The sequence below is a fragment of the Ochlerotatus camptorhynchus genome, unplaced genomic scaffold (genome assembly GCF_037179485.1).
Source record: "Ochlerotatus camptorhynchus isolate MF236.1 unplaced genomic scaffold, CSIRO-AGI_Acam_v1.1 ptg000124l, whole genome shotgun sequence".
NCBI classification, from domain to species: domain Eukaryota; kingdom Metazoa; phylum Arthropoda; class Insecta; order Diptera; family Culicidae; genus Ochlerotatus; species Ochlerotatus camptorhynchus.
The window spans coordinates 2,225,220-2,240,895 of NW_027040614.1; the positions used below are offsets into that span (position 1 = coordinate 2,225,220).

Here is a 15,676-nt window from a genome sequence, read left to right on the forward strand (position 1 = left end):
GTCAAAGTCAGGTAGATGAAGATTGAACATGGAGTTTAACCGACCAATAATCAAAAAACGAACAGCAAAACCTTTATTTCCCTACGTTATGTATTTTCATTCGAATCGCAATAATTTGTTTCATTTTCCTCCAGCATACAACTCACCAATCGAGCGGAGTTGTTTACCTTTACTCTAATCACCCATCATCAGCAGCAGCAGCAGCAGATTTGAAACACATCAACCCGCGCGCGCGATTCTCACGGCGGGCACACCGGGCAGGAACAGAGAACCGGAAGAATTTCTCCCACACGCGCCACTTTTCGTCGTGAGAGAATTAAATGAGAGTGAGAGAAAATCCCGCGCGCGCCAAACCTCGTTACGAAGCAACCACCCACGTGTTTCCATTCAAAATTTGTTTCTTGATTGCGCTCCGTCCCAAGAGGAAAGAGAGCGGGAGAGCGAGCGAGCGAGCGAGCGGAGAGAACTCTCAAAGTGCTGAAAAGCCAGGCAAGGTCGAATGTCGAACCTCGAAACTGCTCGAATCGATCCGCCATCCGGTCGCAGCGCAGCAGGAGCTTGGCTAACAACCCAGCGAGTGGTGGCCAGTTGCCGTTTGTCGCTCGTGCCGTCTGGTTGTAGTATACGGATTTGGTCGCAAACTCCGTGCCGCGGTTGTTATCTCCCTGTGTTCTGCTGGCAAGGCTATCACCACTAGAAAGAAGCCTGCTTAAAGAGTCTGGTGCTGGGCAGCATCCCCCCGAACCAACCTGTCTGCCTGCCATCCGACACTGTTGTACGGCTTCCGCTTCCATCCATCAATGGGGATCATCAGTGCGCAACGAGGTTTCCCCGCGAGAGGACGAACCTCTTGAATCCGAGTTTAAAGGAGTTTTGAATAGTCGCAGTGTGCCTGAGTGGTTTAATTTCTTAACGATAAACAAAAAAAATATTACAAAACCGAGAATTTGGCCAGTTACTGAGAAGCGTGATCATGTCAATGTCAGGAATGTACGTGGATGACGAGTTATAGTAACAGTTTGAAAACAAAAGTGCTAAAATAAGCGTGAAATAGATTTACCAGAAGCCGGTGAGGAAATCTGATAGTGTGTCGTTGTCGTTAGTGCCATTGTGATGATGATGATGATGCTGATGCGGGTTGTGTTTGTTTACGGTGGAAGTTTAGCGCCTGGGAGGAGTGGAGAAGAGGAAAAAGCAGTTTGGCAGTTGCAGTGTGCAGTGGCAGTGCAGTGAGTCGAAGCAGGCTGCTGCGAAACGTGTGCACCAAGGAAAGAAATAAAAGCTTCAAGACGTAAGTTGATAAAATTCCCATAAAAATAAAAGTTGTGGCATCATAGTTTTGGTGAGAAAAGTGCAAAAAAGTGGAAGGGGAAGGGAAATTTATTGCTCTAGTTGTTACATGTTACGTGGAAAACTGCCGATCGCAGATGGCGCTGCGGCCGAAAATCTAGAAGTGAAACAAAATTATATCAACTACTGTACTAGCGGGCGTGGGCTGTGTTGTAAATCGGTCCGAAATCGGAGACTCTCCATTGCCAAGTGTGGAACCTTAAGCTGGAAACCAGATCTGCTCACAGATTGCCGCCGCCGCCGCCGCCGTCACAACCGGATCGAGAGGAGTTGCCAACCATGAAAGGTATTGTCTATCTAATACACAAGCGTACAATTGTTCGTCGCTAGGCAGCGCTGATCTTCAGGCGACGGCGATTATATTTAAATGCATTTGTTCTGTCGTCGCTTTGCCTGTTTTGATTTCCTATTCAGCAGAGACTTGGGTGGCAGATGTAATTACATGGCACGGGTAGGATCATTTTCCGCACTTTTAGGGGGCTCAGCCCTCCAGTCTCAGTAGGACAAGTGATCCGCGATGGGTAGACCACTTGCTCGAACGGTGAAACGACGACGGGGTGTGATGTCATTCAATCTCAGATCAGTAGAACTGTGATTATTTGGAGACTAATTTGGGATTAGCGGCGGCAGTATTTAGTGGCGACGACAATGTTTTATGGCATGGCGGACTTGGGGGGTATGGAGCTGAGGCGGAGGAGGGTGGGGGAGGGATCGATTTGGGATGTAATTAGCCTTCGTCATGAGTCGTTTGCGGGGTTGGGATCTATTTTAAGGGTTAGAAGGTGGGGTTTAATAATAGGTTTCTGTACATGTTGATATATTTGGAAGACACATTGTAGAACTTGTCAAATCACCATGAGGCATTGATTCTGGATTGGATTGATCTGGAAACAACTTTTAGAAATCCAATAAATTTGTGTACAGTCGAATTACGCTCGTTGGGCTATGTTTCAGCGGGCCAAAGAAACACGGCTGCTTCCTTTTCGAGGGGCTCATCGAGGATAATTTGGATAGTTGCTAAACGATTTCGACGATAATGAACAATCGGTGTATCCCGCAACCAATTTTCAACTTTGACAGCTCAGCCCAACTAACGAAAGTCTTTCACTGAGTGGGCTATGGGTTTAGCCCAACGAACGAAAGTTGACTGTATTCTGAGAACTTCCTAAAAATCCAGCAACTCTACGAATTCCAAGAATGGAGCACTTTGTCAAGCAGTTTTGGTGTGGATACAACTGGATCAATAAATTACTACTTTTCTCTTAAATACTCTCAAAATATTGTTGTATTGTGAAGTTCGTGTGGTAGTAAAGCTCATTTTAGCTTCTCGAATGAAGTGATTAAATCGATGAAATTGAATACAAGTAAAACTAAATTTATGGTAATTTCGCGGAATCGAGTAAATGAGAACGTCTCTGTTGTAATTGATGATGAGACTATTGATCACGTTCGGGAGATTAAATATCTTGGCGTGGTTATTGATGACACACTTAAGTTCAACTCTCACATTGACAATGTCATCAAGAAAATTGCCAAGAAGTATGGAATTCTATGTCGACTGAAAAACGATTTAACTATTGCCAGTAAAATACAGCTATACAAATCAATCATCTGTCTTCATCTAGACTTTTGCCCTTCCATTTTATTTCTGGCCAATGCAACACAAATATCGAGATTACAGCGCTTGCAGAATAAAATAAGGCGTTTGATATTGAGTTTGATACTTCCTCAACTTTGATGCTAGACGCCTTACAATGGTTGTCGGTGAAGCAAAGACTTGTATATTTGACTATGGTGTTCGTTCATTTTTAAAGTAGTTAACGGTTTGCTGCCTCGATATTTGTGTGATCGAATTGAAAGAGGAAGTGACTTTCATAGATATCTAGAAACACGGTTGAAATAAGAACACCACATTTCTTGACTTGTGCTTCACAAAATTCATTATATTATAAAGGAATAAATGTTTTCAATTCGATGCCTAGACATATAAAACGTTCAGCAACACTTACAGTATTTAAAAGACACTGCATTTCACACGTTAAAACTGTCTTTTGAACAGTTATCCAGTGATATTTTTTTATGAATTGACAAACTATGTATCTTGACAAAGTTATCTCTAACGGATTATTTTATATGGATAGCTGTCATAACGACTTTTTTAATAATTATTGTAGCACTGCAAAAACTATCCCTGTTCGCCACGATGGTGATGATGGATTTTTAATATTTGATTTAATAGTAGATTAATTTAAAAAAGAGTAGTCTACAAAGGTTTGAGCCTCGCGCGCGTATTAGAGGACTGAATTTAACGTTTTATAAAAATGCAATTTTGATGCTTATTTGGAAGATACTTTGAGTTAGTAGTAAATTTTCTGGCAAATGTTGGGGGTTCGTGAGCATTCCTGACATTGCTGAAAATTATGATAGCATCAGATTGCGGGGTTGCTAGTGTAATAGGATGCTTTGTTGATTGTTCATTAACTCTTGATTGCTTGTAATACTTATGAATATTTTAGGTGGACTAAAAGGACGCCTGAGCTTTTTCACATTTATATCACTGTGAAACAACTGTAAACTCTAGAGGGAATTAATATCTGTAACTGTAACCAGTTCGATTTTGTTTGCAAACCTGGTTAAATTGTCATATTTAATTATATTAAAGATAAATCGTTTAGCTCAAACCTTTGTAGGAGTAAGAGGTAGGACCATCATCATCTCATCATCTCCAACATCCTTTAGAGCTCTTGGAAATTCCATAAAAGAACTGTAGAGCTGGAATATTAAGTATGTACTGCAAAAAATCCAGGTAATTCTGGAGGTCTAACAACTCTCATTGGCGTAAATAAGGGGGAGAGGGAGACCACCACAGATAATTTAAGAAATAAATACCGGATCAATCTATTTTTGCATTGCATGCAGGAATTGCGATTTTTTCCAGATTATTTAAAATAAACTCTGCAGTGACTTTGAATTTCTTAATTAATAGCCTATTTACGGCTGATAATTGGCCTTTATGTATTAAGGCTTGTACTCGAAAAAAATGCACCATTTTTATCCGTGTGTAACTTTTTTATCCGTGGGTAAAAATTGATGAAAATCTGGGTATAACTAGTTTGGAGTGAATTGTTTACATGTACAAAATTTCATAACAATCGGTTCACTGGTTATTGAGATGTCATCGAAACAAGAAGAAAATCGCCGGAGAATTTTGCGTGCCGTCATGGAAAATCCGACTGCAACCATGAGATGGATCGGAAGACAACTGGGAATCACCCATACAACTGTGTCTCGGGTGGTAAAATCGTTTAAGGAGTCCCAGATGACCAAGCGGCGGGCTGGAAGTGGAAGAAAATCGAAGACAGCTAACCCAGTGAAGGCCCGGAAGGTGTTGGATTATTTCAAGCGTAATCCGAACCTTTCGATTCGCGACGCGGCTCTGAGGGCAAAGTGTTCCGCCTGGTTCGTTCAGCAAACCATGAAACGAGCTGGGCTTCGTGTATTCAAGGTCCGGAAGGCACCGAACCGGCGTGATCAACAAAACACGGCGGCCAAATCCCGCGCAAGGAAGCTGTATCGAGAGTGGTTAACGAAACCGATGTGTGTGGTTATGGATGACAAACCTACATCAAGGCAGACGCAAAGCAGATACCGGGGCTGGAGTTCTACATTGTCAAATCACGGTTTGATGTTCCGGAAAACATAAGGAAGAAGAAAGTGGACAAATTCGCCAAAAAACACTTGCTCTGGCAGGCCATATGCCAATGCGGTAAACTGAGTAAACCGTACATCACAATGGGTACCATCAACAGCGAAATTTACCGCACCGAGTGCCTCCAGAAGCGTCTGTGGCCCTTCCTGCGGTCAGAGACAGAGACAATAACGTTGTTTTTGTACCAAAAACCGCCAACCCCCCAAATTCACCAGAGATTCGTCCGGTGGAAAGATTTTGGGCCATAATGAAGGCCAAAGTTCGAAAATCGTCCAAGGTGTTTAAGAACGAGCTGGAGTTGAAGAAAGAATGGATGAAAGTGACCAAACAGGTCGGCTCCACCATTGCACAAAATGTAATGAGGGGTCTTAAAGGAAAGGTGCGGGCTTTTAGCGATGGAAAGGAAATTGAATAAAGTAATTATGCCGAAACATAATCCATATGTATTAGTTCATTCCCTGAAAGTTTCAAGAAAATCCGACTTAAAATAAATTTTTGGCGAACAATTTTTTTCTGGTGCATTTTTTTCGAGTACAGGCCTTATTCACTTTTTTGCAACACGCCAACGTCTTATATAAAGGTTTAATCTCGTCATTCGTTTTGAAGATATGTCTTAATTTTGAAAACATTTGGAATTCTGTGAAGAAGTTTTTCTGATCTTCAGAATAATACGCGGCGAATGAGAACGACCCAAATTTGAGTTTAGTTCACTCATAATCACCAAAAGTGCAGGAACTCAGCCATGAGTAAATTTTCCTCATGTTTTCCCAGGTTTTTCCAGGATTTTCCAAGGAAAAATTCCCGAATTTGAGAAAAGTAAAGATTGGATTCACTCAGTCTATTGGTACTACTCCGAGACTGAATAAAATTTTCGTCAATTTCCTCATTTTCCGGCAGATTTTTTGGGTTTTCCACAGGAAACCATGAGACAAATTTTACTCATCGCTGAGTTCCTGCACTTTTGGCGATTATGAGTGAACTAAACTCAAATTTTGGTCGTTCTCATTCGCCGTGTACTGAATAAACTTTTTTAATTTTTCAGGATTTTGAAAAAAATATCCAGAGAACTGAATTGAAATCATAGTGAAAATCCATGGATATCAACTAAGTTATATAAAACTTATACAAAGGTTCCTGTACTCCTACGCAGTTTCTTTAATTCAATTACATGAACTCGCTGAACTACTTCCTAATCCATTTAACTTATCTCTGAGCCTCTAAAGAAAGAAAGTTGCGAATTGTGTCCACTTCTACGAAGTTTTCTAAACTTATGCGATGCGTTCGAGCACTGTGGAGCGAAAATTTCAATATTTGCATACTGTACATACATGTACCTCAAAACAATTAGAAGCGCTCCGAATTCCGATTCCAAGCATTTCAACGATTTCACCTGAACATCTCCAAAGCCACTAAAGTTTAAAGAAACTTAATGAAGGTTAAACAAAATGCCAAAACTTTAAAGAAATTCCCCAAATTTCTACAAGTTTCCGTGTAGTTTGATGAAGTTCTACTAAATAATTTGCATTTCTTCGAAGTTCACTGAAGTCTTACGACGTTCATTGGATTTCTATGGAGTTCGCTGAACTTTTACAATAGTAGCTGAACTCTGAAGATTTATGAGGTTGCTTTAAGGGGTAAGTCACTCAGCACTTTGTGCTGAAATTAACTTTGGCACATCCATCGGTACAATCGCATAGACATTGCACTGCCGGACAACTATCATTGAAGTTGTTCACAAAATTACGTGCTGTTTGACTGTATATTCAGGAACATCCTCTAATTGAATATACCAGAGAAACGCAGACCAGCAGTTCGCTTATAGATCTAAATTCGAAATGTAGGTTCTAGAGTGGGTTCAAGAGAAAGAGGCAGTTCAACGTTCAACAGACCCCATTAGTTCCCTTAATTCAAATAATGCTGCAACTCACTCAAAACAAACTAAAGAAGTCTATTCATCGTCCTCTATAGTCGGTCTCCAACAATGGTCCCCACCGGTTCCAACTCTTTCCGGCCGAAAGCCTAGGTTTCTGGTCTCCCTTTATGGGCATTATAAAACACTAAAACACAGTACCCTATGGAACACAAAACACCAAAATTTCGCACACCCGCCACTTCCCACGTCATCCTTAATCCGATTTATCCTTGCGATTTCAAACCAAACATTCAAGGTGTCAGAAATACCGGGTTGCCGGGATGGGTATTTTAAAAACTATCGTAGCTTGCTCTATGACCGGCACAATTGGCACACGTGCGGCACACTGACAAAAAAGATGACCCAAGATTGGTTTGTGGAGTGACCTACCCCTTGGGTTTCATGAAGTTTTATAATATTCTCAAAATCTTTCAAAAAGTTTCCCAACAATCTACGAAGTCCCCTGAAATCAATCCCGTAAGTCATAGCTTGTACGGATTTTTATTGATTTCTAAGAAGGTCCCTGGGCAAATTTCACACGTTGAATTTTACTATTTATTGCGTCAGAGTACACTTTCGAGTTGGCAAATCGATTGGGACACTGGAAATCTTGGCCGCTGGTTACATTCATTTAAAGGGTGTCCTACATAAAATTGCCTCACGGAAAAAAACGCTGTAGAAAATTGCCTAGCTGAGCGTTCCTTTTCAAGCTTTCAGACTATAAAATATAACCCATTAGTTAGCTTTTGCCATTTTTATTTCATTCAACTTCAATACCATAAACGTACATTCATTAGGTTCTGTACAACATCTGGTTGCAGCTTCTTCTGTACGGAAACCCACTTTTCTTCATGTCTTCCTCGGATTTGACCTTGGGATGCTTCCGTAGTGCCTGCTTCATATTAGCCCAGTATTTTTCGATGGACCTTAGTTCCGGTGCGTTGGGGGGATTCATGTCCTTGGATACGAAAGTGACCCCGTTGGTTTCGTACCGCTCCAGGACAACATTTGAATAGTGGCACGAAGCTAGATCCGGCCAGAAGATCGTAGAGCCCTCGTGTTGCTTCAACAGAGGAAGCAGACGCTTCTGTAGACACTCCTTGAGGTAGATCTCCCCGTTTACAGTCCCAGTAGTCACGAACTGCGCTTGCCACATGAGCAGATTGCTTGCCAAATCATGTATTTCTTGGCCAACTTCGAAAGTTTCTGCTTCCTTACTTCCTCCGGAACATCAAACTTGTGCTGAGCGGTGAAGAACAGTAGCCCCAGAAGCTGCCGGAAGTCCGCCTTGACGTAAGTCTCATCATCCATGATGAGACAATGAGGCTTCGTCAGCATCTGGGTGTACAGTTTCCGGGCCCGTGACTTTCCCACCGTATTTTACCGTTCATCACGATTTAGAGCCTTCTGCACTTTGTACATATGCAATCCCTCCCGGTCCTTGGCTCTCTGAACGAAAGACTTGCACAGATTCAACTTTTTGGCCACATCCCTGACCTAAGCATTGGGATTCCGCTTGAACGCTTTCATGACACGCTTGTGATCCTGAACATCCATTATGACCGCATTTCTCCTTCCGTTCGATGCTCAGAGTTTCTTAGTAACGTTTAACCACACGACTCACCGTTTACTGCACGATTCCGAATTGTTTTCCGATGTCCCGATGAGCGAGTTGAGGATGTTTCAGGTGCTTGCGCAAAATCAACTCGCGACGTTGCTTTTCGGGTGACTTTTCCAACTTTCGAAAAACTGACAGCGATAAAAATGCAGTGTAAACAATACACTCTAAACTACTTCTACCCAAACTGTTAAAAGTAAATACCCAATGGGTAATTGTCTACAGCGTTTTTTCCGTGATGTAATTTGACATATGCCATAGATCTGGGGGAAAATTTCGCTAGAATCCCACAAAATCCAGATTGGAATGCCTTATATCGTTTGCACATGACAGCCTACGCTCCTTCGCCTCTATCGCGATCGACCGCCACTCGTCTCGCCGCATTCCTATTCAGCGTCCCACTCGTCTCGCTCAAAAAAAGTGAAATAAATAAAAAAAAACATTTACATTGCTTCTCCGAGGTCGATCCTGTAGCCGATAAGGTTTCATAATAGTCACCTCCGGAAAAGTACGCAGCCCCATCGGCCCCCGCAGCCACGAACAATATATGACTAATAACCAGAATCCGAAGCTGTTGATCTGGTCTACTTTTCCCGCCGGTCTGGTCGCGTCAGCATTTTTTTTCCTTCTCTCGTGAATCCTTGCGTGGGCAGTTCCTCTGAAAATTAAATTATTTTCCCACTGTGGGAAAAAAGTTTTTCAACCACGTTCCATACTTTTTTTTTCTTCGTTGGTCCATTTTCAATCGATTATGCCGACAGATAAACAGATGTTGGCGATTTTCGTAAGCATAAAGCGACAAATTCGCAGAAAATCACCGCAGATGACTAAGTCTTGTAGGATGCTTCCTTCCGGGAAGAAAAAAAAAAGAAGATTTTTTAAGTACACAACCCCAAGCAAGCCATGAAGGAAGCATCAAAGCGACACATCGCAGCCTTCGCGTCGCGTCGCGCCGGTATCCAGTGGCGACGAGGAGGACTCCGACTCGACTCTCACACACAGCACAGCACGCAAAGCATGACGTTGGGAATTATTGACAGACGACGACGACGACAGCGACGACGACGACTGGTCCGGTCAAAAAAGGAAAATGTTGCGGTTTTTCATCGGCATCGGCGGGTCGAGTGCTCGCTAACGTTCCGGCAGCTCCCGCTAACAGCAAACAGCTGCAAGGTTGTACTTTTTAAGTACCGTTGAGAGTGGATCGAATTGAGTCAACAGGTTGGTTGGGAGCTGTTTTTATTTTTTTCTTCTGCTGACGCTTGCTAAAATGTGGACCCCCTCGGGAGCGTCGGAAGGATGGTGCGCGAGCGGTGCGGTGCGGTAATACAAACTTGGCTTATCAGTACGGATCTGGTTTGACGCGGAGAATATTGTGTGTAATAGTGTTGCTTGATAGTAGAATTCTTCTCACTGTTTGGGCGTTCGATTGCGGCGGATTGCATTAAAAACTTGTTATTACTATTGAATTGATGACGGAAATAAAAAGTGACAAATGGAGCTGGAATGGAGCAGCTATTGAACAAAAAATGTTGAAGTAAAACGGCGTGGATCAAGATTGTTTTGAATTTGAAACGCTTTGAACATCGCTAATCTGAATTAGCTGGGTAATCTATCGCGTAGAGTTTTTGAAGAGCTATTTTGAGCCAGTGTTTGTTATTGTTTACAAACATCAATGGTGCTAATTTACAAGTTGATCAAATCGGGCTTAATAAAAACTAGTAGTAACGAATTAGAGCATAGGTGACAAAAATTAACGTCGGAGTGTACGTCAACTGTATTGAAATGTATTAATTGTTTGAAAATCAATAAAGAACGTAAAATGAACTTGGACGTCAACCATTTTGCTCGGAATGTAAGACTTTTTGATCAGAAGGAAAGCAGCTTGCGTTTCAATAAATAGCAGCCAAGTTCCAGGAATGTGAATCAATTCGATTTTTTGTATTTGAATATTGCGGGGTTGTCAACAAACTACGTAGCCTTACGTCAGATTGTGGAGGAAAAACGTCCTTTTTTAGTTTTATTATCCGAAACTCATATTGTATAAACTGAAGCTTTTGATCAGTATAGTATTCCGGGATATATTGTTGCTGCTTGTTTATCACATTCTAGACACACTGGCGGTGTTGCTATTTATGTCAAAGAATCAGTTCAATTCAACCTTCGTACCAACGAAGTTATTGATGGCAACTGGTTCTTGGGCATTACAGTTTTACGTGACATGAAGATGGGTAATTATGGTGTTTTGTATCATTCTCTCAGTTCTAGTGACCAGCGTTTTGTTGAAGATTTAGAGAACTGGCTTGAGACATTCCTTGATTCTAGTAAATTAAATGATTTTAATATTACTTGGCGTGATAACCAAAATTCGAATCATTTGAAGCGTTTTGCTGAGTTTTTTTTTAATTTAAAGCAAACGGTAAATGAATATACGCGTATTTCCAAGCACAGTAGAACTTTAATTGACCACGATTATTCCCATTTTGATTCCATTTGTTCAGTTACGGATACTGATTTGAAAATAACCGATCATGAGACCTTAGTGATTATTGTCTTAGATCATGCTAACGATAACGATAATTTTGTAAAATTGAAGTGCTGGAGGAAATATTCGAAGCAAGCAGTTTCGAATCTTGTTGAGAGGAGCGTGGATTTTCCATTCGCGGCCGGTAACTTAGATGAATCTACAGCTGTTCTTAATAACGCTTTGAAAACGTGTACCAATCAACTAGTTGAGCAAAAATTTGTTTCTTTGAAGAACTCGAACAGCTGGTACAATGTGGATCTTTTGCGTCTTAAACGGAAAAGGGACAAATGGTACAACAAGTTTTGTAGTTCAAATAATGACAATCATTGGAGTAGGTACACAATCGCACGTAATAAGCATTCACAATCGATAAAGAAAACTCGTTGTGAATATGTTCAAAGGAAGATTGATCAGCATCAAAACAACAGCAAAGAGTTATGGAAAATTTTGAAATCTTTATTAAAACCTAGTAATTGCAAATCGCGGTCCATAACTTTTAATGGCACATTAAAACAGTCAGAACAAGTAATTGCATATAAGTTTAATGATTATTTTGTCGACAGTGTTTCATTGATTAATCAATCATTGAATTGGTCGATGAACCTGACGAAATAAAACAGCCAGTTAATAGTAGTTGTAGATTTGAAGGTTTTCACCCAATTCCATTAGATAAACTTAGAGTTATTTGTGTTTCATTAGGAAAATCGGCTGGAGTATTAGAGTTATTCAAGATTGCTTTCATGTCATTGGCCACGTCTTGCTGGACCTTATTAATGAATCATTACAAACTGAAAATGTGCCACAAATTTGGAAGGAATCCTTAGTGGTCCCTGTTCAAAAAGTTGCTGGAACGATTAAAGCCGAAGAGTTTCGTCCCATCAACATGTTGCACACATTAGAGAAAATTTAAGAACTTGTTGTTAAAGGCCAGCTGTTGGAGTATTTAAATAGTAATCAAGGGGTTGGTCACTCTACACAGTGGGCCAAAATCAAACTTGGGCACACCAGGGCGTAGTCGTTGGCGCTGTTTGGCACCCATGGTTACATTTTTGATGATATTTAAAGCTACTGGCAACATTGTACTTTTTCTGCGCCTGCATGCATGCGCCAGTGTGCATGTGTCAAAATTTGTTATTGATGATTTGTTATTAATACAATCGTATTTTTACAAACCACAACCGTGAATCTCCATCAAGTTCCGCCAGTGATTCTCAAAAATTGAATTGAATTCCACAAAGTACAGTCAGCGCACATCCTATTGCCTGTCCGAAGAAGTAGGTACATGAAAAAATCGGGGAAATCGCTTGCATAGCAACACCACTCAATCAATCTCAATATGACCGGCTCCAGCTCCGTTATTAAAGTCGTTACTCAGACTCCCGTGACCGGAGGAAAGTACGTCCCACGAGCGGTTCTGATCAACCTTGAGCCGGGAACTATGGATTCGCTCCAAGTAGGACCATTTCGTACAGTCCGGTACTGGTAACAACTGGGTCAAATGCAAGGTCAAACGACAGTACACCAAGGGTGCCGAACTGGTGGATTTTGTGCTGGGTGTTGTCCGTAAGGAATCCGAGGGTTCACCGAAGCCGAGAGCAACATAAACGACCTGGTTTCTGAGTACCAGTAGTACCAGGAGACGACGATTGGCGAGCAAGGACAGTTCGACGAAGAAGAGGAAGGTGCCGACGAGTGATAATAGGCACACATGGTTAAAATTGTCGTTTTTATTATACTACTGTTAATAACTGCTGAAATAAAATCTGGTTATATTAAAAAATAACACTGTTAAATTAATTATGTTACAAATAAATTGCAGCAGCGTGCACCACAAACACAACACAATTGGCAAATTTTTCATCGAAAGTCCCTTTTTAGCGGAATGAAGCACATCCCACTTTCCAAAGAATACTTGGACTGTTTGTCCAATGCTTCCGCGCGCTTGATGGCACAGGAAATGGCCCTCTTCATGTGAGTTAAGGTAATTAAGTTGATGTAATCTTCCTTCCGGAAACACTTGTCTGGAATCTCCAGCAGTAAATCTACCTTGCCATAAGATGTTCCCAAACGACTGGATCCAATATAGAACACGATCCGTTGCTGAACGAATTTGAAGCTTTCCTTGGCGAGAACATGCGAGCCGTCGGGAAATGCCAGCGGAAGATTAACCCCTTCTTAATCCACATCCTTCAGAGATCGATCATTGTCCGCATATTTTACCGTCCTCAAAACCTTCCGGAAATCGCCCAACCAACGCTCAATATAATTTAACACCTTGAATTTCAACTTCACCTCACTTAGGCTGTGAACCATTTGCCGAGTTAAATTTAACTCGTGGTTAAAAGTGACATTTCGAAAGTTATTTTCTATGTTCGAAAATCCCAGTGCTGTCGATTGACCGGTTTTCGAGCCACGGTTGTCAAAATTTAACTTCTTGTCTGTCAGAAATAACCATGCTTGGATAGCAGGGTTAATCGATAACTTTCCATCTGTCAAATTTTAACCAAAAGTTAAAATAATCCACCAAATGGTTCAGAGCCTTAGACTGTGAACCATTTGCCGAGTTAAATATAACTCGTGGTTAAAAGTGACATTTCGAAAGTTATTTTCTATGTTCGAAAATCCCAGTGCTGTCGATTGACCGGTTTTCGAGAAGAACTCAGCCACGGTTGTCAAAATTTAACTTCTTGTCGGTCAGAAATAACCAAGCTCGGATAGCAGGGTTAATCGATAACTTTCCATCTGTCAAATTTTAACCAAAAGTAAAATAATCCACCAAATGGTTCAGAGCCTTAGCATCTCTTCCACCTCTTCGAGTGGTAGAAATATTTCGTTTCCTTCAATCTATTGATTTCCTCTACCGTCAGCGGTTTATACAGCTGCTTCATAGCTTTGATCTTCCGTTGGTTTTCTTTGTCTGATCGTCGCTTGGAATGGCTTTGCGCTTAGCGCCTTTCGATTCCGAAGATCCGACAGTCGTGACTAGCACAAAGCGTCCACCACTTTCTTGACCACTGTCGATTTCCGGCTCCGGCCGCCCAAAATCGTCGTCGTCAGTTGAGTTCTCAGGTTTCGAAAAACAAAACAAAATCAAGAGTGTTGTTAAAATACCGGGTTGCCAAACAATTCATTATTCACAAGCAAACAAAAGTCAGTTCAATTACTTCTCGGCACTGCCGTGCCAGTTGCGGCACGTTGAGGTACACTGAGAAAAAAGTTGGTGCAAAACAAGTGTTTAGAGCGACCACCCCTTGGTAGTAATAGTTTGTTGATACCAGAACAATCGGGATATCCGGAATGTCATTCTTGTGAAACCGCGTTGAATTTGGTATTAGCGAAGTGGAAAAATAACTTGGAGTGTAAAGATACGATTGATGCTGTTTTTTTGGACCTTAAACGCGCTATTGAAACAAATTCTATGCCCTTATTGGTAAGATCAATCAAGCGCTTTGGAATTACGAGTACTGCATATAAATGGTTTGAAAGCTATTTGTCTGACAGATCTCAACGGACTGTTTTTAATGATTCTGTTTCCAGTCCCGTGGGGAATAACCTTGGAGTGCCCCAAAGAAATGTATTAGGGCCCTTGTTATTTATTATGTATATGTGCGACGTGTTTTACGATTTAGCGATATTAATCTTTTTGCAGATGATACTGTGTTATTCATGGCAGCTAAAGTTTTAGATGATGCCGTTTTACACTTGAATGAAGATTTGCGTTCTCTAAGTAGTTGTGTGAAGTGTAAAAGTTGAAATTGAATACAAGTAAAACTAAATTTATGGTAATTTCACGGAATCGATTAAATGGGAATGTCTCTGTTGTAATTGATGATGAGACTATTGATCGCGTTCGGGACATTAAATATCTTTTCGTGATTATTGACGATAAACTTAAGTTCAACTCTCACAGTGACAATGTCATCAAGAAAATTGCCAAGAAGTATGGAATTCTATGTCGACTGAAAAACGATTTAACTATTGCCAGTAAAAATCGATGATTGCCTGGATTGTGGTCTCCTTGTATCCGTTGAGTCTCGCTGTTTCGAAGATGTACTGTAATTCCTCAACCTTTCCTGTATCGCTGAGTGGAAGAGTATGCATCCAATGAATCATGTGGTGGAAGGCGGCCATTTTCTGCTGGAACTAATGGTTGGAAGTATAGGGGATAACTCTTTTGGTGCTTGTTGGTTTCCTGTAAATTTCGTATACAAGCGAAGATGATGATGACGATTCGCTGACGACTAGAATATCGAAAAATGCGAGTTTCCAGTCTTTTTCTACCTCGTGAGTGAATTTGATATCCTTGTGAATTCTGTTGATCTCATCTAAAATTTGTGGAAGGGCTTCCCGTTTAGCTACGCTGAAGATATCGTCAACAAACCTCCACCAACGGTTTGGTAATAGTCCTTTCTCCTTCAGGATTGTCTCCAAGTTGGCCATGAAAAGTTCACACAGGAAGGGGGATAAGGGCTTTCCCATTGGGGCTCCTTTCGTCTGCTTGTAGAAGTTACCTCGGAAAGAGAAGTAGTTCTCTTCCATACAAAGGCGGGTAAGCTTAAG

At 41.2% G+C, this 15,676-nt stretch overlaps 1 protein-coding gene across 2 annotated transcripts in view; it reads left to right on the top strand.

Annotated features, from left to right (window-relative positions):
• The first annotated feature begins 610 nt into the window (after positions 1-610).
• The window catches only part of Oamb (Octopamine receptor in mushroom bodies), a 401,035-nt gene continuing 385,969 nt past the window's right edge, over positions 611-15,676 (top strand). For both annotated transcript variants that reach the window (XM_065220322.1, XM_065220323.1), the window contains exon 1: positions 611-1,636. The gene's annotated coding sequence lies outside the window, so the exon portion shown is untranslated. The remainder of the gene's footprint in view (positions 1,637-15,676) is intronic.